This window comes from Aythya fuligula, chromosome 5 (genome assembly GCF_009819795.1).
Source record: "Aythya fuligula isolate bAytFul2 chromosome 5, bAytFul2.pri, whole genome shotgun sequence".
Lineage (NCBI taxonomy): Eukaryota > Metazoa > Chordata > Aves > Anseriformes > Anatidae > Aythya > Aythya fuligula.
Window position 1 is genome coordinate 64,291,882 of NC_045563.1, and position 24,388 is coordinate 64,316,269.

Below are 24,388 nucleotides of genomic sequence, written 5' to 3' on the forward strand. Positions count from 1 at the left end.
TGGTTATCGTGCCTCCAGACAGGCACTGGTCCTGTTGTATTCTGAAAGAATTCCAAAACAAGTTTTGAACAAACTACAAAAACCTACAAATTTATTTTAAGGATATTACTTCTTAATCAACTATTTAATTCATTTCAATGTGTAAAGCTGATGGCAAAAAAGATTAAAGTCTGTTATCTGGAGCAGTTGTTAATAAGTTTTTCAGGTATCTCTCATCAAGGTCTTCCTTCATCAAAAGATGTCAGGGGCAGGTTAAGTACACCTATTTAACAGCAAGGAGACACTGAGAACATCCCAAATTCTGCTTGCTTTCTCAGCCTGGTTAGCCAATGATGTAAGCAGGCTCCATGCCTCAAAAATACTTGAATGTTTACAGAGTCACAGAATCATCTAGGTTGGAATAGATCTCTAAGATCACCTAGTCCAACCTCTGACCTAACACTAACAAGTCCTTTAAAGTTCAGATGTTAACCAGAAAATTGATAAAAAACATAAATATGACAATATGAATAGCCTAAAATGAAAAATATCTGTAGCATGTACTTTAGCTGAAATAATATGGCTTAAATAATAGGAAATAATTTTACATTGAGTTTGTACCAAAGTTTGAGGATGACCTTTTAGTGGTCTTAAGTAACTGTGCTACTTATGAGCTGGCAGGTTGTTTTTATCTTTCTTTTTTTTTTTTTTTTTGGTTGGTCGTTTTAACACAATGTGGGAAAAGACAGTTTAAAGTTGTTTTCTTCCATAAGTTTTAAAAAGAAATGTGTGTTCTGTTTAAAATAAATGACAACTGGATTTTTCCTCTAGATACTTTGACTTAATTTTTTTCAACTACAAGGATAAAGCTTTTCACTTTTTATAGTCCTTATATTGTCTGGGGAAAAATTGTGAAGTATGTGCACAGAACTTGGAAAAAAAAAAAAAAAAGCTTGAAAGAATTGTTTAGTTTTAAGGTAGCATTTGTTTGAAATCACTTGCCATTAATGCTCAAACATGTTAAAAAAAAAAAAAAAAAAAAAAAAAAAACCTTTGCTAGACTGGACACAGTAGTTGTTTCACTCTAAAAAGGAAAAAAAAATGCAGTGTGATTTTCTGTGTTACTCCTGCAACACAACAAACTGCTAACTGATAAAGTTAGACTCACCATCAATTTTAATTTCAGCTTGTCAATAGCGCAGTCTCATGGAACATTTTTTCCTGAAATTTTCTCCTGCTGTTCACTACAGGAAATTTTTCTTTTTTCTTTTTTAAAGATAGCAATGGTTATATATAGATTTATATAATGGGGAGAGGAAGAAAAAAACCAAAACACTAAATTCCCACAGCAGAATTCAGAAAGAGATATGCAAAATGAAACCATTTTCCTGAAGGATCTTAATTATATTACATATTCCACTGGAATTTTGCAGGTGATTTTTGAATATAACAATCTAATTGTTAGATGTGTTTGTAATCTCTTTATCTTAATATTCTGTTAGAAAGATTCATAGCTATTTGTCCTTATTCATGATTTAATGAAAAAAGCATTTTCATTTTGGCTAATTCTTCTTTGTAATCTTTCTGATGCTTTTCTGTATAACCAAGCTAAGTTATGTATTGTTTTTTTCTGCTCTCTGCCAATCTCCCTCATTACTTTCAGTCCAATTCATCATTCCGGTGTTGCACCCGCTCACTGGCTGAAGCCCTTCTGCTCTCAGGTGATTTTTCCGCTTGCCAGTTCACAAACTGTGCAACTAACACTGTTGTTTGACAGCATTTCATTGTGTTGGGTTTTGTTGTATTATTTTAAGACCATTTTAGAGCAAACTGTGTGTGTCTGGTATATTAATGGATGTGAGCTTTGGCATGATCATTTAAGCTGTTGCTGAGTTCATAGTTCTAAAAAACTTAATGTCTGCTCTCTCTGTAGAGAATGTTTTTCCTCTCTGTGTCTGTGCATGTACACTTTCTTGTGCCTTTCAGGCGACTTAGGCAAGTAAATTAATTCTTGAAAGAAACAGTTAAAGCCTTATTTCTTTCAAGGAAAGATTTAAATAAGGTCAGGAGAAGAGCTAGTTGATTCTCCTGGTTAGCATGAACACTTTCTTCCATTGTGCTCAAATACTCAATGAGCAAATTTCCATTGAGCTCAAATATTCAGTGAGCAAGCAATGTTTAAGTAGGGTGGCTCTAAGTACTCCTTTGCTTTCATAAAGGAAAATTATGATATAAAAAGGTTCTGTTGAACAAAGCAGCCAGAGCAACACAAGTTCCATTCCCCCATCCCAGATAACATACTGGGCAGGGCTAACAGAAATAGATGCTATTTTTAGTCCTCAGTGTCAAAATGCCAAGTTTACATAACCAAAGTGTTTTGGTTTGAGCTGCTTTGTTGATTAGTATCAGCTCTAATGAGGCCCCATTTGCCCTTTGATTAATGTATTTGTCTTGCTGCATGAGAGGCTGCCAATACTCTCCATGATAAATTTATGCAGCTATTTTGTATGTATTTTTGCATGTAAGATCCAGTATGTGTAACTACATGATAATCTGAAAGGAGAAATGCATCCAAAGAAGAACCAAGAGCTTAGTCTGAAAAGCAAGTGCTCTGTGGTTTTGTTTGATATGGTCATGACCCATGGCAGCCTTTCCTGATGAGGATGCCCTTCAAAGGGAAGGGTGATTGGGAACTGTCCTAAGTAGCAACTTGCAGGAAGGGCCAGACATCCTGTGTCACTTGTCCTATTTCAAACACCTCAGTCAGGAATGCAGAAGAGCTGCAAGGTCAAGAGCCCAGCGCTCCTTATCTTGCTGACCTGTATGCTTGCACAACTAAAGCATCTCTTCGTGTGGGTAGCCTAAAATGTCTTGATGACTTTGAAAGTCTCCTTGCTGTGCCCACACAGAAGCATCTCTATTCTAAGCATCACAACCTGGAAAAATGGTTAGGACATGGCTTCCTACAGATTTAATATGTTTTTTTGCTAAGCTCAGCATGCTTTGAGATGAAGGTCGTAATGTAGAGGTCTGCCATTTCAAATCACTTTCCATTGCTGTGTTTTTTTACCGTCTGTTGCAGAGTCTTCCTAGCTCTTCCTGGCCAGTGAGGATTCTGTCCTTCTCCTAAATTTTCTGTCTTGACTTCACTTTACAATCTTAATGGAATATTTTTATTAAATAGTTTTTAATGCTGTGTTTAATTTTTCACATGGAAATCCTGTATTTTGCACACAGTGAAAATTGTTTTAGCTTTATTTATGGTATTTGTTGTAAACAAAAATAAATGTAGTTCTTTGTAAGTCTCTTTGTTTCATCTCTTCCTTTTAAAAATACTTACTGGTAACTTCATGCTTGTTTTACAAATTCCTCTTCTGGTGGATGCTGTTGTGGTACCTTTGTATTGGTCTGACCAAAAGGCCAGGGGGTCTCACTGTGATATTACAGTCAGGAGTGTGTTCCTTCACACTGGGTTCCTTGACTATGATATTCTGCACTAGTTATTCTACTTGAGACCGGGAGTTGCCTGGTACTGGGGTTTATCCTTCCCGGGAATGATAAATCAGTGTTGCTGAGTGTGGAGGCTGCTTGTATTGCATACATGAACAACATTAGTCCTCTTCTCTTTGACTTCTATTACTTTTCCTTATGTTACTTTTCCCTTTTTTTTTTTTTTTTTTTTTTTTTTTTACATAGCATGACTTTTATGACATTTGTTAATAAGTTAAAATCATTTGGAATCTTGCATCACATACAGGAAAAGCAATTAACAATTGGGGGGTAAAAACTCCATATTTGTTACTGACTCTGGAGTGCTGCTTGCAAGTTCCCTTTATCTTCTGGAGCCCTGGAAGCTGCAGCTAATGGTGACTTATTATTTGGTAACAGTGGCCCTGCTTTATTTAATTTACTTAGTTTTCTTTCCTTTGTTCTGTCATGATTTTTTTTTTTTTAATTTTATAGTTTTTAAATCTGGTGTTCTACTTCTTAAACAGCAGGTTCTCCAAAACAGCTTTTCTAAGCTTTTGCTCCCCATCATCATCTTTCTTTTGCTCACCCTGCAGTTCTTAAGTTAGCATTTCTGCCTTTGTATCAAAAGAGAAATAAATGACAGATAGTCCCAATTATTTAATGGAAAGATTGTGTCATGTTTTTTTTTTTTTTTTAAAGTCGATTTAAACTGAGCCTCACTAGAGTTGTTTGAATAATAGGAATGATTTTTTTTGAAAGAGTTGGTAGAGACAACATTACAAAAGAACAACAAATGTTATTCTCAATGAACTATTCTGTCTGTTCTGCCAAAGCAAAAAACATGATGCACAGTAGAAAGTTTGCTGTCCCAGGGGGAGATTATTTGCATAATGAAAACATAGTGCAGGAAATGTAATTTAAGGCAGTACTTGGCACTTCCTTAATTGCAATGGACAAAGCAATTCAGATAAAAGTAAATGTACTATTCATACAAATTAGAGTCTCACGGCAGGATGTTTTTTTCCATCTTGATAATCTTGGGCAGAGGCAGTGGCATGGAAACATCAGAAGAGGTTTTTATGGAGGAATGGCTCCTCCAGCCATTCATCCCCGTGAATGGGAGGGTTGGTTCCTCCTACTGCCCCTCTGCTGAGCTCTCTGAAAGCTCTGGTGCTTCCAGTCTCCAGCAAGCACATGCTGTTGTAGACACACCCCCAATGCAGTAATGCTGTGCCCTGGTGTGTAGCTGAAAGTGGCAGCTGTGCCTGATGGAAGGGCAAACAGGTTGCTCCTCTGATCTCGAGCTGCAACTGAACTGTGTCCTTTCCAAAAACCATGGGTCTGGAACAGGTGATGCTGATGCCTCTTGACATAGTCAATGCTTTTGAAGATTTTACAGCTACTTGTTATAGATACTGTTGTAGTGCTAAAACTGCAGAGATGACGTTTGCTCTATTTGGCAGGTTCGGGAATTCTGCACTTTTTTTCCTCTTTACACTGGTTCAAATCAGTTCTGAACTTCTCTGTTGACACTAGGGCCATTTGGTTTGGAAATAAATGCACAGCAGTGCTTTTTTCTTTTTTTGAAAAGCTAGACTAATCATTCGTAGAGTATCACAGCATTACCTGCCTAGGTATCAGTTAATGAAAAGCAAACGTGCCAGAGTTATGTAAAGGTAACTATGCTTTCTTATAATTATACTAATACTTTGTAATGAAAAAGATCTTGCCATTTTTAAGAATACTTTATTTGAGAAAAAGTACAGACAAACCTTCTTAAAATGACTTGGACTCAAATGTCAGTCTTTCATTAACTCTACCAAGAAGAATAATTTCTGTTCCTCTCAGCTTCTTATAGACTGCTGCAGCAATAAAAGGCCAGTGAAAGCTGCTTCTTTATGTATTCCAACCTCAAGGAAGGGCTACAATCTGTGTTTCCCCACAACATTATAGCAATTAGTTACTGTAATTGGCTTTAATTCACTTCTTGATCACTCAGTCCTCACATTTCAATCAAGACAATGCGTTCTGAAATGCCCTGAATTCTGCATCAATATTTATGATTTTAGAAGTATGACATGTTTGCAGATGAGTTGATTTTTTTTTTTTTTCTCGAAGATCATATCACTGAAGATCAGAAGACATTATGTATTAAGGCTTGAGCCAAGTATACATATTAGTCATAAATATTTCCGCAAGCCTCTTTCCTTTTCTTCATGATCTGTGTTAACATAAAAAGAACAGAAGCTTTGATCTCATCTCATCAGGTGGTGGGCTCCAAACTCATTTGAAATGACTGGAATTTCCAATATGTTCTTCTGAAATGTGAAATTACAAAGAAATTTGCATGCTACTATGTTCTTGCATTTGCTTTTTCAGTATTTGTTCTGCAGGAATTAATTCATATTTTATTCTAAGGTTTTTGGTGTTTGGAATCTTTGTGTAAAGAAAAGTATTATTTTAGCAGGCATTAAATTGCTGATCACTACAGAGACTTACACCATTGAGGCTGCACTCTGAATTTGCAATTATTACATGCATTAATATACCAGACTAACACAGATTGTTCTGATAAAATATACAATTGATCTAAAATTTATAGACAATCTTATCACAGTAGTGTTGCTGTGTTTTGTTGTTGTTGTTGTTTTTTTTTTTTGAAGCAAATTTCCATAAATATAAAAATTCAGTATATGTAATAGGTTTTCAGTTAGTTGCCTTTTCCGTTATCTCTGTATTCATTTTTGCATAGTTTGTATTAGTGTTAACACACACCATCCTGGATGCATTCAAAAAGTTGTGTTCTTTGGGCTCTGTCTTGCTTTGTTCTTCAAGCTCCCTGGTTATATTTTGTTCCTGAATTCAGAAGTGTCTGTTCATCAAGTAAGTAATGGATGCTTTGAAAAAGTGCTTTGCTGTTGAAGAACGTGTGTAGGTTCTGGGCTGGGCTCACAGGGGGAGAGGAGAAGATGCGGTGCTGGTGTGGGGACAGGAGGAGAGGGTGGTGGAAAAGCCCATCCCTAGGCCCTGGGGAAGAAGGGGCAGCACAAAAGCATTTGCAGGTAACAGTGATTGGAAGCCAGTGAGGTAATCTGGCCCCACTTCTGCTGAGAGCAGTGTACACCTCCACAGAAACAGGAAAGCAGGCTGGCTTTGTTTTTTGCCATTTGTTAGATTCCATAACATGGAATTGAATTCTATAGACAAATGAAACAAGCTCAAGTAAAAAGGAATAGACAGGTGGGAAGAACTGAAACCTGTGAAATGTCAGACATGTCTCTTACTGAAGTCCTTTTTCAAGGACAGCAGTCTAGGTGGTGGTTTCTTGGGTGTGATGAAAAATCAAAGTTTGATAAATAGAGGACATGAGTTTGGGAGTGCTGTTAGAACCCCTATAGCCCTCTAGGGTGGATCTGAAATACCTCAATTGGATGTGTCTGGTTTTGAGCTCTAATGCGGGCAATGCTCTCATTCAGCCTTGCATGTTTTGAAGCAGAGGCAACAGGGCTCAGCTGAGGTTATAATAGGTTTGAGCTGGCGTTTTGCCCCAGTGTGGGCTGGTAGCCAGCATATTACAGCAAGATGAAGGCCTAAGCAAGCTGAAGGTGTCATAGTTTGTTGTGTTCTCATCTCAAAGTCCCACATGGGCTGGGCTTCCCTGGTGACTATTTTTTTTCTCTATCTCATCCCTGTGCTTGCTTAGTTCATTTCAATTGTGCTTCCACAGTACTGAAGACACCTTCCTTCTGCCCCTGCAGCTTGCTTAAAGCACTGATGTATTCTAAGCAGGATCCATAAATAATTTTGGGGGGTATATTATACAGTAAGAAGCTAGAGAGGCCGTAATGTGTGCTGGGTGTGCTACAAATCAATTTGTGGTCTGGTGACTGAATTTCTTAATGTCAGTTTTTGGTGCCAACTGGTATTTGCTTTCACCATTGGAGCTGCCTACTTTTATGAGTAACTCCACTTCAAAAGTATTTATTCATGTCATTGCCTTAGTCAGCAGCTCCATACAAGGCCAGGCAGAGTCCTCACATCCTGTGGATGAATTATAGGGTGACATAGTTTAATGGCAGGCTAAAAGCCTCAGGATTGCCAGCAAGCTAGGCTGAGGTCCTAAGGGGGGGAGGGAGGGGGAGCACTGAGCAAGCTGAGATGGGGTGCTTTTTGCAGGAGGGGTGGGCAAATGCAGGTTACTTCTTCAGTGAAGGGTTTTATCTGTTAGCTTTGTGCTTCAATGAGAGAAAGGACTCTTCCCTGAGCACTACTGCCCTGGATTTGGGAGGGCTGGCAACCAGGTGGCAAGGTGATGCAGCTGAGCTTGCCCAAACCTTGTCCCTGTCACAGGAGTGCAGCAGTAGCTCGTGCTTTTGGGCACAATAACAGCAGCAGCACCTGAGATTTTGGTGCCTTTCGTATGAAGGTTTGAAAGCCCTTTGCCATTACTGAATTGCTGTGACAGCTCTGGGTAAGTACTGCTCCTGTTCCACTGGCTTCAGTGAGTCACAAATGCGTGATGTGACAGAGGTGCCAATACATCATATCCCAAATGCAGGTTGTGACGCCTGATTCCGGTAGGTTTCCTCCTTCCTCCCCCCAAACAAGGTTCTCATGCAGATTCACAACATGGGCAGGGTTCTAAGATATCACTGCTCTGGATGTGAGCAGTCAGGGCAATCACGAGGTGTTTTCTGGACCAGGCTCCCTGTAGAAGCTTTTTTGCTGGTTGCCAGCAAACTGGGAGTTCTGTGCCCCCAGAGGAGAGGTTGATACCATTTAAAAGTTTTTCTGTCTCTGTTTCTGTATTTTGTTTTTTATCTGCCTTCAGGGGTGTTTCCCAAGTTTGTATAAGTTGACATATTTATACTTTGGTTAGCTCAGCAAGGCTTACTTCCCCTTTCTGTTTGTGCATGACTCTCATTTGGTCTGGCTTGTTTTAGCTGAGAAATACCATCATATCTTGCTTAAAAATGAATTTCCCTCTCACAATTTAAGACCAAATGAAGGTGAGGAGGGCGGGTAAACACAAACACTTTCAGTTGTTTATGACACAAAAGCATTGACTCAATTTGCTGGCTGCTGCAGCTGGCTTGGTTTGGATTTTTTTTTCAGATGGGTTCGGTGGGACATCTGACCATTTTTGTCCAACACAGGTAGAGGCACATGCAAAGCAGCAGCTCTGAAGCAAAGCTAATAAAACTTAGCAGCCAGCTGGTGGCTGAGGAATCCCGTGCTGTCTGTGGGGAGGAGGTTGTTATTTGGGCTTTGTGCTGCTGTGAGTGGCACATTTATGTGCCCCCTGTCCTTAGGGAGAGGGAATGGCCTGTCCAGCCCAGCTACCCACAGCGGGTACTTGGCTCTGCCCAAATTTGGCTGGACCCTGAGCCCCTGTTATCTCCTTGTCAGGTTGCAGTAACATGTTCTGCCTGGTGCTAGTTTGACGGGTGGCTCAGGAGCAACAGCTCATGCAGAGAGCTAGGCTGCCCTGTCAGATGGGACATGCTACTGTAACTGCTGCTGCTGCCGGTCTATTGGCCCTGGCTTTATTGGTGGGGACACTCAGATGCTGGAGTGATTGACACCTTAATAAATGATAGTCACAGAGGGTGCGGATGGCCCCTCTGGAAGGGGCCTCTCCTCTGCCCCGTGTGTGGTGGCACATAGTTCCCAATAGGTTTCTACAGGGGCTCCATATGTGGGCCTGTCACAGGGCTGATGTGTTTCCCTCAGCGAAGCAAGACTGCAGTTGCACCATTAGCTGGCATAAAATGGCAACAGTTGTCTGTGCCTCTCTGCAGAGCTGAACCGACGCAACATTGTTGAGACACCAGCACGTAACTCAGTACCCTTACCACATGGAAATTGCTGCTGTGTTGGCACAGCCTTTGTGACTGGAAAGAGAAACAGAGTGACTTGTTCACTTGCTTTACGGTAGCAGAGGGGAGATTGCCTGAGTTTGGACCTCTTAGTTTTTCTGTTGGTCACAGAATACCAGTAAACAGCTCTGAAATTTGAGTTTTCAAAAACCCTCCAGGCCACTGGGAAGGCTGTTACAAAAAGCAACTGAAAAAGGCACAAATGTTTCTTAGGATGTGGTGCTGGCATCATCGCTGGATGTTCTGTAAGCGTCTGAATATTTTAGGCCTGTAGTGGGGAGAATCACAGTCACAGTGATCTTGTGGTGATGCTGCACTTGCATGCAGGGAGGTTGCTCCTGTGGCATGGCATGTGGGATGGCTCTTCTCAGTGCTGCTGCATATGGGGAGCTCCGAAAGCTTCGTTATGTTCCTGATTAGAGGAACATAATTATTGCTGAGCAATAAGCAAGCTGCAGTTTGTTCCTCAGATTTGATAACCAGCTAGAAACAGGCCACTACCAAAGAACCAGCCCTGCTGACTGCTCAGCCACAGTCACTGGTCTGAAAGGTGAATTCTTGCAAATCCACCACCCTGGAGCCAGTAGCTGGCTGAACTAGCTCTGAAGGTCACTCATACTGTCACAATGTTATCACTAATTTACCCTCATTTATTAAATGATTGTGGTGTTTGGATTACTGGTGCTGTGAGGAAATAACAAGTATTTGTACTCCTTGATCCTTTGACTCCTGTGGAGCTAAAGTTAAGCCTCTATCCACGTTTTGTAAACCTTCCAATGTTGCAGAGATGCTGTGATGTCTTCGTCCTTCACCAGCTGTACTTCAGACTCATTTGAGACTGATGGGGCTGTTTCAAATGCAAGAGTGATCTGGTCCTTTGGCTGCCTGGAAGAACATGGAATTGAGAAAACCTGGCATGACACTTAATGGAGAGTAGAAGTGTTTTTTTGTTTTCTGGAAAGAGATTGAATCTGTCCATAGGGTCTGCATGGACTGTTTGGCCAAGCCTGTTTTTAACACCCCTGACCTTCCAGTGAGCACTGGTCTGGCTGTGAGCCCTCAGAGCAAGCTGTGGGGACATGCAATTTAGCTAAATCCTTTCACCGTAAGGAAAACACTTGTTTCTCTCCAAGTGTGGGGATGATGAGGTAGGTTTTGAAGTACAGACAAAGGAGAAATTGTTGATCCAATTTTTTCATCCTGTTGGAGTGGGAGGGTCAGATGAATGCAGAATTAGTCTGTTTCAGTTGCTGACTGTATTACTATTGTTTAAATAACTGAAGGCAGCTAGTCTCCATTTCTATTTAAAATTTAAATTGTATCATTTGTATTTAAAACAACAACAGCCTTACAGCCATGTTATTTACTCTCAATGCAAGTCAGTCAGGAACTCTGATCAGAAAAGCTTTGACTTAGGACACTAACGGTAGAGCTTGTGTGTGGAGATGCTGCTGCTCCCAGGACACAAAGCTGCTAAAATTGGCCATCTCTGTGTGGGGATTATTATCTGAATGGAGCTCTTACTGCTGAAGTTAATATACCAGTGTTTTGAGTGCTGTTCTGCATTATAAAATGCATTGCAAAATCTTTTGCATATAGACAGGCTTTAGATCAATGCATTGTTTCTTCTAGCTGTAACTCAGCATAAAAGACTACTTCCCAAAGCCTCCAGCTGCCTTCTGTGCTGGCAATTATGGAAAAGCAGGGAAAGAAGGATTGTTGTAGTGAACAGGGACAGCAGTGGATAGAGAAGTTAAAATAGATGTTTTACTGTTTTGAGTTAGACTCAGGCTTCTGTATCTTTTGGAAAATTCCTCTAAAATTTAAAACTGAGAAACTGAATCCACATCACCTGAGCATAGCATCAGGTTTTTCCTGAAGTGGGAAAAAGATTGCTTTTGTTCTGCTGGGCTTCAGTTTGGTACTGAAGGGAATAAATCCATTCCAGTCTTTGCCCGGGTGGGCAACACATTTCCCAATAGATGGCCATCCACAGCACACAGAGTAGTTGATTCTCTCAGTAAATGGTGAGAACAGCCTCATCTTCTGTGTTTGTTGTGAGCTGGTGGCAAACTGCAGCCATCAGCCTGAGTGCTTCAGCCAAGCCTGGCTCCACTCGATTTGTGGCATATGGTTTCATCTTGCTGTTTAAAAAAAAGGAAAGTGTGAGTGGGCTGGTTTCATGATACCACAGAGCTGCTCTCACTGCTGTGGCAAGCAAAGCCCTTCTAAACCCTTGCTTTGGGCCAGGTCCCTGCTGTACCACTGGCTGTCAAGCCACCAAGGTGTCCCTGGCCTCCAAAACTGCACAGCTGAGTACTATTCCCCTCGTTAATGACAAGGATGGTGGTGTCACAAAACAGAGTGCCAGGACAATGCTGCCTGGATGACAGTAGCATAAGGAATGGAAAACTTAAATTCTCTCAATGCCAGCAGCCCTTCAGGCAGCAAGTTACTGTTGTGCAAGGGCATCAAACAGTCCAGCTGTGCATGCTGCAGAGCACCTGCTGCTGCTCACTGAGTGGAGGCAGGAGCACTGCCCCGCTTGCTTGCCTGCCTGTGCCCCTTCACAGAAAAACACCAAAGGGCATGTGAGGGGCTGGAGAATAGCACATTAGCTCCTTGGCTTGCTTGCACTGGCTAGTTTAGGGAATTTGATCACCTAAAGTACTCTTAAGTACATAACATAAGTCAGTAGGACAATTCCACTTGTAACTGGCCGGTTGTGGTGTGCCCTGTCTGTCCCTGCATGTGATGCATTTGCTTTGGTGTCTGCTAGCACAAGTAACATCTTCCATGTGCATAGCTTGCCTGTAACCCTCTGGATAAATTTAAACATTTTGACAAAGCATTAGTAAGGGCTACAGCTTAAACTGTGACTGTGGAGAATGCATGCTCACTGCTAGAGGTCTTTGCTACACTGAAACAGACGATAGTAGGAAGGATGTTGGGAAATCTGAAGTAAGTGTGATAGAAGTGAAGTCAGATCTGATGTGAATGCTATTTTGAGAGTCTGTTTCCTCATGACTTGTCTCTCTGATAACATCTGGTGCAGCCAATGCAGGTCAGTGGCACAGCACCAGTTGAGGCACCAGTTGACATTGGCAGGAAAGTGGGGGCTGTGTCCTTTTCCGTCCTGGAGACTGGATGCCCCTGTTGCTTTTGCATTGCATGTGTTTATCTTATAAAGGTTCAATTTTCTGACTCAATTTTTTAGCTGCTGGTAGAAAGTCTCCTGTCCTGGGAGGAAGTCTGCCCTGAGCAGGAGGCACTGGCAGCCCCCGGGGTCCCGCAGCCCCACCAGTTTGCCCCAGGCACAGGGACTTAGGTCTGCCCCCATGCCCCTTCCCATTTGGGAATGGCAGTAAGGCCATTTTCATCTCTTCTAGTGAAGAAGCGGGATAGCGTGGCGTGTACAGGTGCGGGTCTCTGGGAGGACTTTAAGTACTAGCAAATTCAGGTATCCAGGGCCGTATGTGGGAATTTTCACTTTGGAATTGGGAGCTGAATGTCCACCTCAGTCCTTCTGCAAGAGCTTGCATTTCCCCAGAGCACAAGGTGGGCTGCTGCAGGCCCAGAAGTGCTGAACAATTCAGTTGATCTCCCGAGTGAGCACAGCTAACCTCCCATGAGGCTCCACAAGGAGGGCTGCTGCTGCTAACCTTGCATCTGCTCAGGAACACAAGTGTGTGCCTCACCTTCGTGTAGATACTCAGCCTTAGCACTGACTTGGGAGAAATTTGTTCACGCAGACCGTCTTCCACCTCTCCCCCCACCCCCCTAAAAAAAAAAAAAAAAAAAAAGCATTAAAGAAGTTCCAGATTTATTTTCAAATTTCTCATCTATCTCAGATAATTTTCATCTTCTTTATGATACTCCTTTAAAATTAATGACAGCAACAGCTCCTCAGTGGTGGAGCTGATGGCCATTTGATTTGTTTGTGTTGCTGTGGCAGTGCTGGTAATAATTAACATGTGGGTTTGGGTCTGTGCAGCGTCCAGGCTTTTGTTTGAATTGGCCCCTGCGCTCCCTCCATGGTGTTTACACGAATCCACCAACAGCTTGTTGCTGGCGCTTGTACTCGGTTCCTTTTTGTTCTCTGGGACTGAAATCTGCCCTGTGCAAGAGCTCCAAGCACTCCATGTGGTTGCATTTTCTCATGGCAAGGTTCAGGGCCCAAGCTCTACTTTTTAGGAGAGCCCAGTAAAATTGTGTAGTGCCATCAGAACCTACAGAACCCTGACCCTTGGACATTTGAAGCCCCTTTGCCTTCATACAACCGGTTACCCAAGGAGCAGTCCTGCTATGTGAAACTGCAGCAGCAGCTCTCATTGCTTCAAATGTCCCATGGGGTTTGTAACCCAGCGTTTGGGTTAACGCGCATGAGTGGATGTCCTGTTCATGGAAGCACTGAGACACAGCCCAGGTTTATGGGGTTGACTGCAACCTAGCTTATTCAGCTTCATATGTCACAGTGCAAACATTGACTAAATAAATTAGTAAGGAGTGTTTTTTGTTCTTAAGACTAATCTTAAATCTGATTAGTACAGCTACAAATGCAAGATGATTGTGTTCACAAAGGACTCAGCCATTTAGCAGATGCCTGAGAAAGCCAGCTTCTGCTGCACAATTCAAACTGGAGAGCACTGCGGTGCCTTAGAAGAGGTGGCACAGAAATGTGCCTCCCTCAGCAGAGGTGACGGTGCCTGAGGTCCTCCACCAGCTGTCTGTTGCACTTGTCACTTAAAATGTGGGTGTGTGGCAGGCTGTTGCAAAGGGACTGGTTAACTTGGAATGTGTACGTATTCAGGAACTGTGCTGGTAGTGGGTTTGGGTAGTCTGTCTGTCTGTCCATGGGTTTTAGTGTTCTACAGCTGTGTGCATTAGTCATAAAAATGTTTTTATCCTCTTTCCTGGTACTGTGGTGGGGGAAAACTGTTAATATAGGGGATGGGGAGGGAACACACACTGAGCCTACAAGCAAATGGCAAGAGGTTTCTTGGCAGGAGATTAATGGAACAGGCTATGGTTGCTGAAGGAACAGAGAAACCTCTCCATTGCCGCTTGCTGTGACCTTGGGCATTGCTTATTGCCATCGTGGGTACAGCTGGCAAGCTTTTGTTAGGTTTTGTTTGCTCTGATATTCACATTAACGCAGCAGCTTTCAGGGAGAAGGTTACCCTGAGCCGTGCGGAGGCCTGTATTTTACAAATTGCCTGGCAGGATCTCTTCCTGGAGAGCAGCTCTGGGGCAGCTCCCCTGCACCCCGGGGGCTTGGCACAGGAGCCTCTCGTCATGTTGCAACAGTGAGCTGCTCCTCCTGCCTGCCCAGCTGCTCCCATGCAGCAGTAGGAGAATTAAAGAGAGCCTCCTGTGAGCAGTGAAGTCTTGAGGAGTTTTCAAGCCAAGAAAGTACATTGGCTCTTATGAAGCAGGAAAACCCAGAGCTCACCACAGCCTTTTGAAAAGTGCAGTGCTCTGTGGCGCTTGGGAGAAGCATAGTCAATAAAACAGTAATATAAATAATAAATAAATAAAAAAACAACACTGCAAAGCCATTTTGCTCATCCTGTGAGCACAAGCAAGGGAATTTCAGCCAGCCACAACAAGACCTGTACTTGTACAGCAGACATCCACACCATCAGCAGCTGGGCTTCTGGCGCTGGTGGTTATTTTTGTATATAGAAGGGAGCTAGCACCAAAAAAAAAAAAAAAAAAAAAAAAAAAAAAAACACAAACAAAACAGAAGCTAATTACCTCAGTTTTCTTTCTGAGGGTGGGGGGAGGCAGGACAGAGTGGTGGCTGCTTGAATTGTGCAAAGTCGAAGTGTAGCCCTGCTGCCACAGCCTGTTTTGGAAACCTGGTGTCACAGCTCAGCAGAGAGAGGGGACAGTGAGGGACAGGCCAAACGACCTGGCCAGGGTCAAAGTGGGTGCAGTGCTGGATGTGTGGTTGCAATGCATCTGCCCCGAGGCAGCCCAGGGAGAGCTGCAGTGATGCGTGGGGAATTGCTGCTCCAAGCTTCCTGTGCTGCTTCCATTTCTATCTGTGTCCCAGTTGGTGAACACCAGCAGGGTCGTACCACAAAACCCAACTTTCAGACCTGGTTTCACTCTGCAGGGCTGCTGATGCTCCCAGAAACCACTGCCAGTGGCTGAGGACCACCCAAAGGAGAGGCCAAGGTCTTTCCCCATGGGCTTCCTGAGTTTGGCTTACCCCTAACGTGCTGCTGTCACCCTTGTACTTTTCCTAGGCTGCTGCCAGCCCGTGGCCAATGAGCCCACCTCTCCGAAGAAGGCAAAGAGTATCCTGGAGCACCACAACTTGGAGAACTGGTCACCTTCTCCAGAGTGGACCACCGTGAGGGTCATCCCTGAGGAGGAAATGACAGAGCACAACCTCCTTGCTGTTCGAGTCATGGTTACCAGTGATGCAAGCAGGTAGTTGAAAATACTAATAGGCCTTTAAAAACCAAAAAGCCTGATTTTTTTTAATTTTTTTTTCTCTGCAGCACTGATGAAAAGTATAGCACATAAAGCTGAGAGAGGGAAGAGAAAAAAGGAAAACCTCTCAGAAAAAAAAAAAAAAAAAAAAACCAACAATTGTTCTTTACCACAATCATAAATCCCCCAAGACATATGACTCATTTTGCAGGAAATCTTCAAACATTTACATCCCACGCAGGGGCCTGAGTCAGAGAAAAAAACATTTACCCCAATCAACCCAGGTTCAGCTATTTGTTTTCCAAAAAATGTCAGTTCAGGGATTAGGGCACTGGGTGTGTTGTGGCAAAGGTACATCCTGCGGTGTGGTTGCCTGCTACCTGGGTACCATGGGGCAGCTCCACAACCTGAGTGCCACTCTGGACGTTTGATGGCCTGCCCATCCCAAAGACATCCAAAATCCTGTGACTCTTGGAGAGCTGTCTGAGGAAGTCTGATTTCTGTGCAAATTTAGAATATATTAGTTTTCTGGGTGGGATTCTGTGGGAGTTCACTCCAGCCATAATAATGATTAGATCGGTGTCTTTCAAGTACAGTAGTTTTCCTTACTGAGAATTTAAAAAAAAAAAAAAAAAAAAAAAAAAAAAAGATATCCCAAAGTCAGCTGTTGCAAACAGAGAAACAGAGAGCTATTACTCTGTGAGGAAACTCACATAGACTCTGGAAGCCCTTCAAACACCTATTCATGGTGTTGTGTATAGGTTGTGGAAGGTAACATTTTTGGAAATTAAACTTTATGCTGTTCCCTGTGGGAGTTTTTAAATAACATTAGTGCTCCACAACATGTTTGGATATTCTTTGGGGAAAGGATAACTCTTTGCTGGGACTCCTCCCCTGCAAGGAAAGGAGAGCTTGGGGAAATGTTTACTGCCTGTTGGAGAGATCTCGCTGCCATATAGTGACTTGCTGCATAGTGCCTGCTCCTACCCACACTAATACCCTGAGGCTCTTCATGCCCATTGCACTTGGGCAGCGTGCAGAGATGGGAGCCAGCTAATCCCCCTGATCTGAGGGATCAGATCCATTCCCTCCAGCTGTGACAGTCTTGTGTTCTTCACAGAGAGGCCCCTGGTTCCTATCCAAGCTGACGTTGCCACTGTCACCAGGATAGCATGTGCCAGCCTCTCTCACTGCCTTCTTTTGGGGACTATGTGCTAGCGCTGCTCCTGTGGGTGAGCCATTGCCTAACAAGGGGGGGATGAGTGAAATAGCAAGTGACAAATGATATTGCAAGGTCTGAGTGAGCACAGGGCAGGAAAAATGACTAGCTCGGTAAAATAGCTTTTCAATTCATGCTTTAGGTACTTGTGAATAATGACTGCCTATCAAGCAGCGATCAGAGGACAAGCCTCAACCTAGAGCACTTACATCCTTGCCAACCAAGGGAAATAAACATTTGCTCTTTTAAAACAGAAATGTGTCTATCAGTACTAATGGAATGTATTTTTCTTTTGTGTGGCACTCTGCCCAACCTCAGTGTGATATCTCACAATCCAGAAGTGATCTCAACTATCAAAGGATTCATATATATGTGTGTGTGTATGTGTACACATATACATACATGCCACAACCAGAAGACTAAGTCCAAGGTCTCCCAGTACCAGTTTGATCTGGGTAAGGCAGAGGTACAGGACTGGTCAGTGCTACGTGTATGGCATGTGCACTAGCTTTATACTGTCTGCAGCCAGTATCTGATCTGCAAATACTGGCTCCTTGCCAGTATCTGCAGATACTCCCTGCTTCAGGCACAAAATCAAACCATCAGAAACTTGTTGCCTAACCTGAGAGATTTTATTTCAGCCTCTGCTGGTGGGCAGTGGTACCCAACCACTGCCTTTCCTTTAGCGCTTTTTCCTCCTGTTCTGTCTCTGTCTTGTGGCTGTTACAATGAATCTTTACTTTCTACAAGGCAGCACTATGTAAATGTGACACAGCTTTCTCCTGTCACACAAACAGGACTACTCAGAGCATAAGCTCCTCTTTTCAAAGTAGAGCTATTAATCATCACAATAAATCTATGAATTGGTTTAGCAGAATAGGAGAATAAGGAGAATAACCTTTGCAGGTGGTTATTAGTCCCACCCAGAGGCAAGGTCAAAATGTGTGTTACTCTGAGTATGTGTTTGTGTGACATGCTTTTAATTACATTTAAGGAAGGAGAGTCCAAAACTTGCCTCTGTGGTGATCTATGGTCCCTCCTTGTACTTGCTGTGCAAGGAGTTGTCCCAGTGGCTCACTGCTGTATTTCAAGCCAGGGCTCTCTTTGTGGCAGGTTGACTTCAGGTTTTGTGCTGAACATGGGTATGAATCTGGGTAGCAGAAATTTTACAGGAATGTGTGCCTTCTGAAATGTCCCACTTTCTTCCCATCTCTCCTTCTTTTCCCTGTAGCTCTGAGCTGGAGTCTGATTTTAACGGTGATTCCTCCAACTCTGAGGTGGGTGAAGGAGAGACCTCGCTGCTGGAGCTCCCTGCCTGTCCAAGCCCCCCCCGGCGGTGGGCATCACTCTCCAGGAGCCCTGTGGTGCCAGAGGAAAGCCACAAAGCATCCAAAGTTGCTGATGGTAAGCGGTATCCCTGCCTGGGGGAATGCCAGTGGCCTCTCCTGGGGGCTGAAGTCAGCGTTGAGGGGGAGGTTTTGAACTGGAGGCAGCTGTCAGCAATATGGCTAGGTTTTACCTCTTAAGTGTCTTCATTTGGGGGGATTTCTGCCTTTTGGGTGACATAACAGTATTTTACAGGCTCCTTTCTTCTTTACTCACTGGTTGAATCTTAAACGCTTATGCAGCAGGTGGCACTAAAATGCTCAGAGTGAAAGTTTGCTCAGAGGCACCACTGGGTGGTTTGCTCCTGTGACACGGGCAGCTGCCGGAGCAGTGCCTTGCTCTGCCCACCTTGGCTGATGCAGCGGTGTCATGGTGCACGGGAACCTGGAGGAGCTGTGCTTCCTGCCCAGCTTGCAGTGCCAGGTGGGTGCTTTCCCACCAGTAAAACACTGGGATGTTATTAGCAGCCTGTGCAATATCTGTGACGTTGGCTACAGGTGATTTTTGGAAGCACTGGAGTGCTCTACTTTGATCAGTTTATATTTATATCAGTAGCTGCTTGAGCTATTCATGTCTACAGAAAGCATACTGAGGAAAGGATATAGCTAGTAGGGAGGCAGCAAGAGGGTTAGGAGCAGTCTGCCTCCAACTGAAAACTCCTTTCTGGAGCTGGAGGTCAGGCCTAAAAGGTGGACTAAAAACAACCAAAGACGTGCATCTGCAGGAAGTGAGGACTGCCATGTTTTAGGACTATATGGTAACATGTTGAAGCTATGGTGAACCTTCTGCTTTAGAAAGCATCCACAAAACTTTGCCAGGCTCATGGTCTGCTGGGTTTCTCCCCTGGGCAGAGCAGCGTGGGCCTGCATGCACCTCCTGAGCTGGCAGCTGTGGTGCTACAGGCATGGACCTGCACTAAAGCTGCTCTCTGCTTTTTGGGCAAGAGCAGTCATGTTCATACAAAATGTGGGTGGAGCAAGGGAGCAGCTGTTTGGACAGTGTGTGCAGATGTGCAAAACTGTTTTTTGGGGTTCTCCCCAAAAAAGCTCTTTGCCTGCAGCCTTACATGCAGCATTGATTTATGTCTGCATTCTCAGATCCTCCCACGCACTGACAGCTTATGGCTGGACCCTGAGAAACTTCATGGTATTTTGCATTTGTTAATTACATTTGGTGTTATCACTCCTCTCTGTGTGGAAAAGGCTTTGTTGAAACCAGCTTTTATTTCAGATCTCACTGGTGCCTGAACAGGGGTGAGTTTCCAAAGACTGTTAGACATGAATAGAGTTCTTGGATTTCAATGTGGTATACTGACTTAATCTCATATTTAAAATAAAGGGCAACGTTCAACACCACAATGTTCTAGGCATTCCTGGCAGATTTTTATAAAAGAGGTTTTAGGTGGTGCTAAAATGTCCAAGTCCTTTGATTCATCATCACCCAAAGTGCCTTGGCATGAGGTTTGGGCAGCACTGAAAGGGCTGCTGTAAGGATCTGGCTTCTTTCCTTGCACAAGGAGCCTTCTGCCAGGCTGTGCCGCAGTGATGGAAGAGCTGAGAAATTATTTTGCTGCAATAAAGAGCCATCAGCATTCATTTCTTCCAGTCTTCCACCAACCCCAAGCCCATATATGCATTCTAATCGGAACAGAAAAGAGGGGGGTTTTACAAGGTGATTTAAATGGACTTCTGAATAAAGAGGCCTTGTTTCAAAGGCAGAGCCAGGCTTCCCTTTGGAACATCTGTCTGGAGTGCTACTTTTGAACCGCCACAATCCAGCCCTGGCTTTCTCCTGTCCTGCTTTTGCTGACATGAGGTGCAGCGGGCAGGCATGTTGGAAAACAGCACCAGCATGAGGGGAGCCTCTCCTGGGGCTGGCTGCTCTGGTGCTGTCATGTTGCTCGGGCACTGCAAAGCCTGGCAGGGAATGGGGAGCTATGGTTTTGTTCTCTGGCTTGTGCTGTGCTAGCTAACGATGTCCCTCTCCTGTTTCTGTTTAGCACTACAGAGAGCCAACAGCTTTCACTCCACTGCATTAACTAAGTATCAGAATTGGAGAAGAAAAATCCAAACAAGTGAGTACAGCCCAAGAAGAGATTGCATCTTCCACTTGCACTGTCTCCTGTTTTTTTTCTTTCAAATTCTTCCTGTCCTTTCCTTTAACATTTTTTGTGATTTTGACTCATGAGGTAAGGAGACAAGAGAGCTAAAACACAACAAATCTTTCTCTTTTTTTTTTTTCATTTTCTTGTCCTGAAAGGATCAAATTCCTTTTTCACGTGATTGCTTATTAGTCACGTGATAGGTTATTACCTATTTTTGTGACTAATAAGGTAATCCATACATCATCTATCTGTCCATATCTAATTCCTATTATATCTCCTACTCTTTTACTACCATAGCTCCCAGAGAATAAACCATTAAGTAAATCTACCAATGACTCTATGACAAGTTAACAACTCTATGTAATCCAGGCTTTTGTACAGGAGAGACAAAACCTCACAATACTGTATACATGTCCATATGCGCTTTTATGCAAACACTGCCGTTTCAACACACCTGCCCCAAACCAGTCTGAAGCTTTTGGGCCACATGGAGTGGGTGAGGAAAGGCAGGTGGCGAGTGGAGGCACCTCATCCCCAGCAGCTGTCCTCCAGAAGGATGGAGCCTGGGGCTGCAGGAGCTAGGGGTGCCGAGTGCTCCTGTTCCCTCTCCAGTGTGGGTGCAGTCTGTGTGTGTGTGTTGGATGAGCTCAGCACTGGTGGGGTTTCAGAAGTGGCATTTCAATTATATTTCCCACAATGGGAGCTGTGAAAGTCAGCAGCTCGGGCCTTGTGTGAATGTGCTCTTGGTCATGGTCCTGCATAGGCATCTGCAAAAGGAGTAGTGCTGGCAAGTTATGTCTGCCGTAATTGTGTATGCTAAGCTCTAATTTATCAGCCAATAAGGTGTGCCTATATCACAGAGCATGTATTCTGCCCTTAGACCTATGTGCACTGATTGCTTTTGGTTCAGTGTATCAATAGGTCTAATATTTTGAGCACTGCATACCAGACATGCTACTGGAGGTGTCTATTTGTATATCCTCTACTGTTTGCTGAAAAAACAGGTGATGTTTCTGTTTGCTGAAGAGGAAAGAATACTAACAGCCCTCCCAACATGAGCATTACTGGTTCTTCTCCTCTGACAGTTTCACTTGATTTAGGCTGACCCATCTCTGCCCAAGGGATTCAAACAGGAATGTACTGAGCTTAATAGCAATCAGGTCTGTGTGTGATTCACTTGCAAAACGCAGGGTGGTCACTCCTCACAGCCAGGGCGATGTCAAAGTGATCTTCCTCCTGAGCTGTGTCCCTGAGATGAGCCAGATGTGTTCCCAGTCACATCTCTGTTGCTTTTAGCAGGGCTGCCTGCCTGCCTCAGCACAGCCCCTCCGCAATTATATGCTGCACCTCTCCTGAGTCCCCTGGGACTCACTGGTACCTGCAGGATTGTTGATATCAGTGTGGAGCTGGATGCATTTACCAGCACCTCAAGTCCTCCCAAAACTTGTTTAGAAACAGTTGTATTTGTTAGACTGAGCTGTTGATAGCCCATAAGTATGAAGCATAAATACATAACGGTGGAAAGAAGGGGTTTGTACATGTGACTGAGTACTACAGTCTCCAAGCATGCAGACAGCTGGCTTTTGGGAACTGGTGGTGAGAGTTGCTCCACCTCAGCCCTCAGCTTCCCTCTGCAACTCTGCCCTCTGTGGGGGATTTCTGCAGCTGCCTCAGTCTCAGCTGCCTTTGGAGAAGTTTCTTGTTGTGGAAACAGAGCTCATAGGCCACCTGTGTTAATTATGGGACCAATGTTCAAGCAGAGGTATGTTGGCTTGCTTGGTTTGACTGCAAAAAGAAGCTTCAAGATTATTTGCAAGTATCCATTACAGGAAGATTTTTTTTTATGTCTCACAAAAGGGGGCAAGATGCATCTCTGTCTTGGCACCAGCCTTACAACTATGTCAGATGCCCTTAGCTGCACACTAGCACTTTCACTACGGACTTCATGGTCCTTTGAAGGCTTCTGTTGCCACGTCTGGGATAACTCACTAAATATCAGTAGAGGATACATGGGGCTATTTCATGGTCTGTAGAAGATGTTCCCACCAAGCTGGACTTCATCAAACCATCACACCCTGCTATTGCCCTTAGATGTACATGTGTCCTTGGAGAGGCAGCTGTGGCAGATGGGCAGGCAGAAAGGCCTCGTTGTGGTGGCATTCCCTGGGACTGGCTGTACCTCCAAGGTGCAGAGAAGGACCCGCTGCTCTCTGCAGAACCTCCCTGGAGCAGCCAGGTGGGCATCCTACCCCAGAGGATGCCTCTGCCCAAGATGGCCTAGCTAGTCAGGGTGCTCTCAAAAAATCTTGTGGCGTCTGTCTGCCTCAGTGCTGTATTTGAGTGCTGTGAAACACTGTGGGGATTGGCTTATACATCAAGTGTTGGATTTACTGAAAGGGTGGTTTTAAAATTGTTCCTTAGTTGATCTCAGTTCTTAAAAAAAATCAAATAAAAATAGTGCTTATTCCAGATATGAGAGGAAAAAAGACAGACTGTGGAAGGAAAGAAGGAAAGACCAGGGATAACTCATAATTTTGATTAATTTTCAGCTTGTTCTCAGCAAGTGTATTACTTAATTGTTTGCCAATTAATTTTCTCATCATTTTATTAAAGCCTTCCTTGTGCCTTCGAAGGGCTCTAGAGGGAGCTAGAAGTCTTTGAGAGGAAAGCAACATGCTATATGAATGTGTCTGAACCTCAAGTATACTCTTAAATGATGTGTAAAGTATATTCAGCATATACTGGGAACAGAATAAAGGCATTTTTTACTCTCTGGAGGAACACTGTAAGTCTTAGTTTCTGTATTTAATCCACTTAATACTTAGTTACAAGAATTCATATGATCATCAGTCACATTAAAGAAAAATCTGTCTCCTTTTCAAACTTATTTCCCAAAACACATATGTTTCATAAACAGCACGAGGTATGCAGCCAGAGAAAGGAAATTGGTGTCATTTCTATATTGGCTGAAAGGTTCAGGGCAGGATATTGCCTTTCAAAATCTGTAATTCCTGTTTTGCAGCCACAGACAGCGCCACACTCTTATTTGTTGTCTTGGTCACCACGAGTAGCTCCAAGGCCAAGCAGATTTTGGTAATGCCCTAAGGATTTTTTTGTTTTTGTTTTTTGTTTTGTTTTTCATAGTAACATGTTTTTAACATGAAGCTGCAAATATAGCTTCAGAGCCTCAAGTGGAATAAGTCAATAATCTCTGTGCAAGGCAACAAGCTGGGACGTTGTGCTAAGTGCTGCTCTCACTTGTGCTGCCCTGTCCTTGTGCAGCAATGCACCCCTGTGTGCTGCTGTCCCACAGACCCCTGGGGCTGCACAGAGGAAAAAAGTAATTTCCTCTGTTATGCATGGTAATGGAAAGGCCACGCTGGGATGCTGCTTCTCCCCCCACTCTCACTACCAGGAGCCTGGGGGGGGCGGGGAGGGGGAGGAGTTGTGTTGGTACTGGAAGTGAGAACCGGGGGAGGGTGAGGTAGGCTGTGAAAGTGAAGAAGGAGGAGCTTAAGTTTGATGATGTTTTCTTAGAGGACCATTACTGGACTTTCTCAATGTGTCTGAAATGATATGAAGGGTGCTTTTACTTTCACGCTCTCTTTCTTGCTCTCTCCCTGAAAACTCATTGCCAAAAGATAAAGAAAGCAAGACCAGCAGCAGATCAGAGTTGTGGCGTCCTTTTTAATCGAGTGACAAAGCTGGGTTTTTCTCAGTTCAACCCCTCAATGCTGGTTCCTACAGGAGTACCTTAATGAACTCCAGCTCATCGTTTCCCTCAAGTCTTGACTGAGAGTAACAAATTGCACCAAGATTGGGAACAAAAGGGTGAGAGGAAAGGAAAACGGGACTCTCTCCCTGGCTTCCCTTTTCTGAAGTCCATGTGCAGGAGCTGAATTCTAT

General features: G+C 43.7%; 1 protein-coding gene across 1 annotated transcript in view; it reads left to right on the plus strand.

Moving 5' to 3' along the window:
• Nucleotides 1-18,284: 18,284 nt before the first annotated feature.
• MICALCL (MICAL C-terminal like) overlaps nt 18,285-24,388 on the plus strand; it is a 30,815-nt gene continuing 24,711 nt past the window's right edge. Inside the window, exons 1-2 of the mRNA XM_032187904.1 lie at nt 18,285-18,396; nt 20,378-20,452. The gene's annotated coding sequence lies outside the window, so the exon portion shown is untranslated. The remainder of the gene's footprint in view (nt 18,397-20,377; nt 20,453-24,388) is intronic.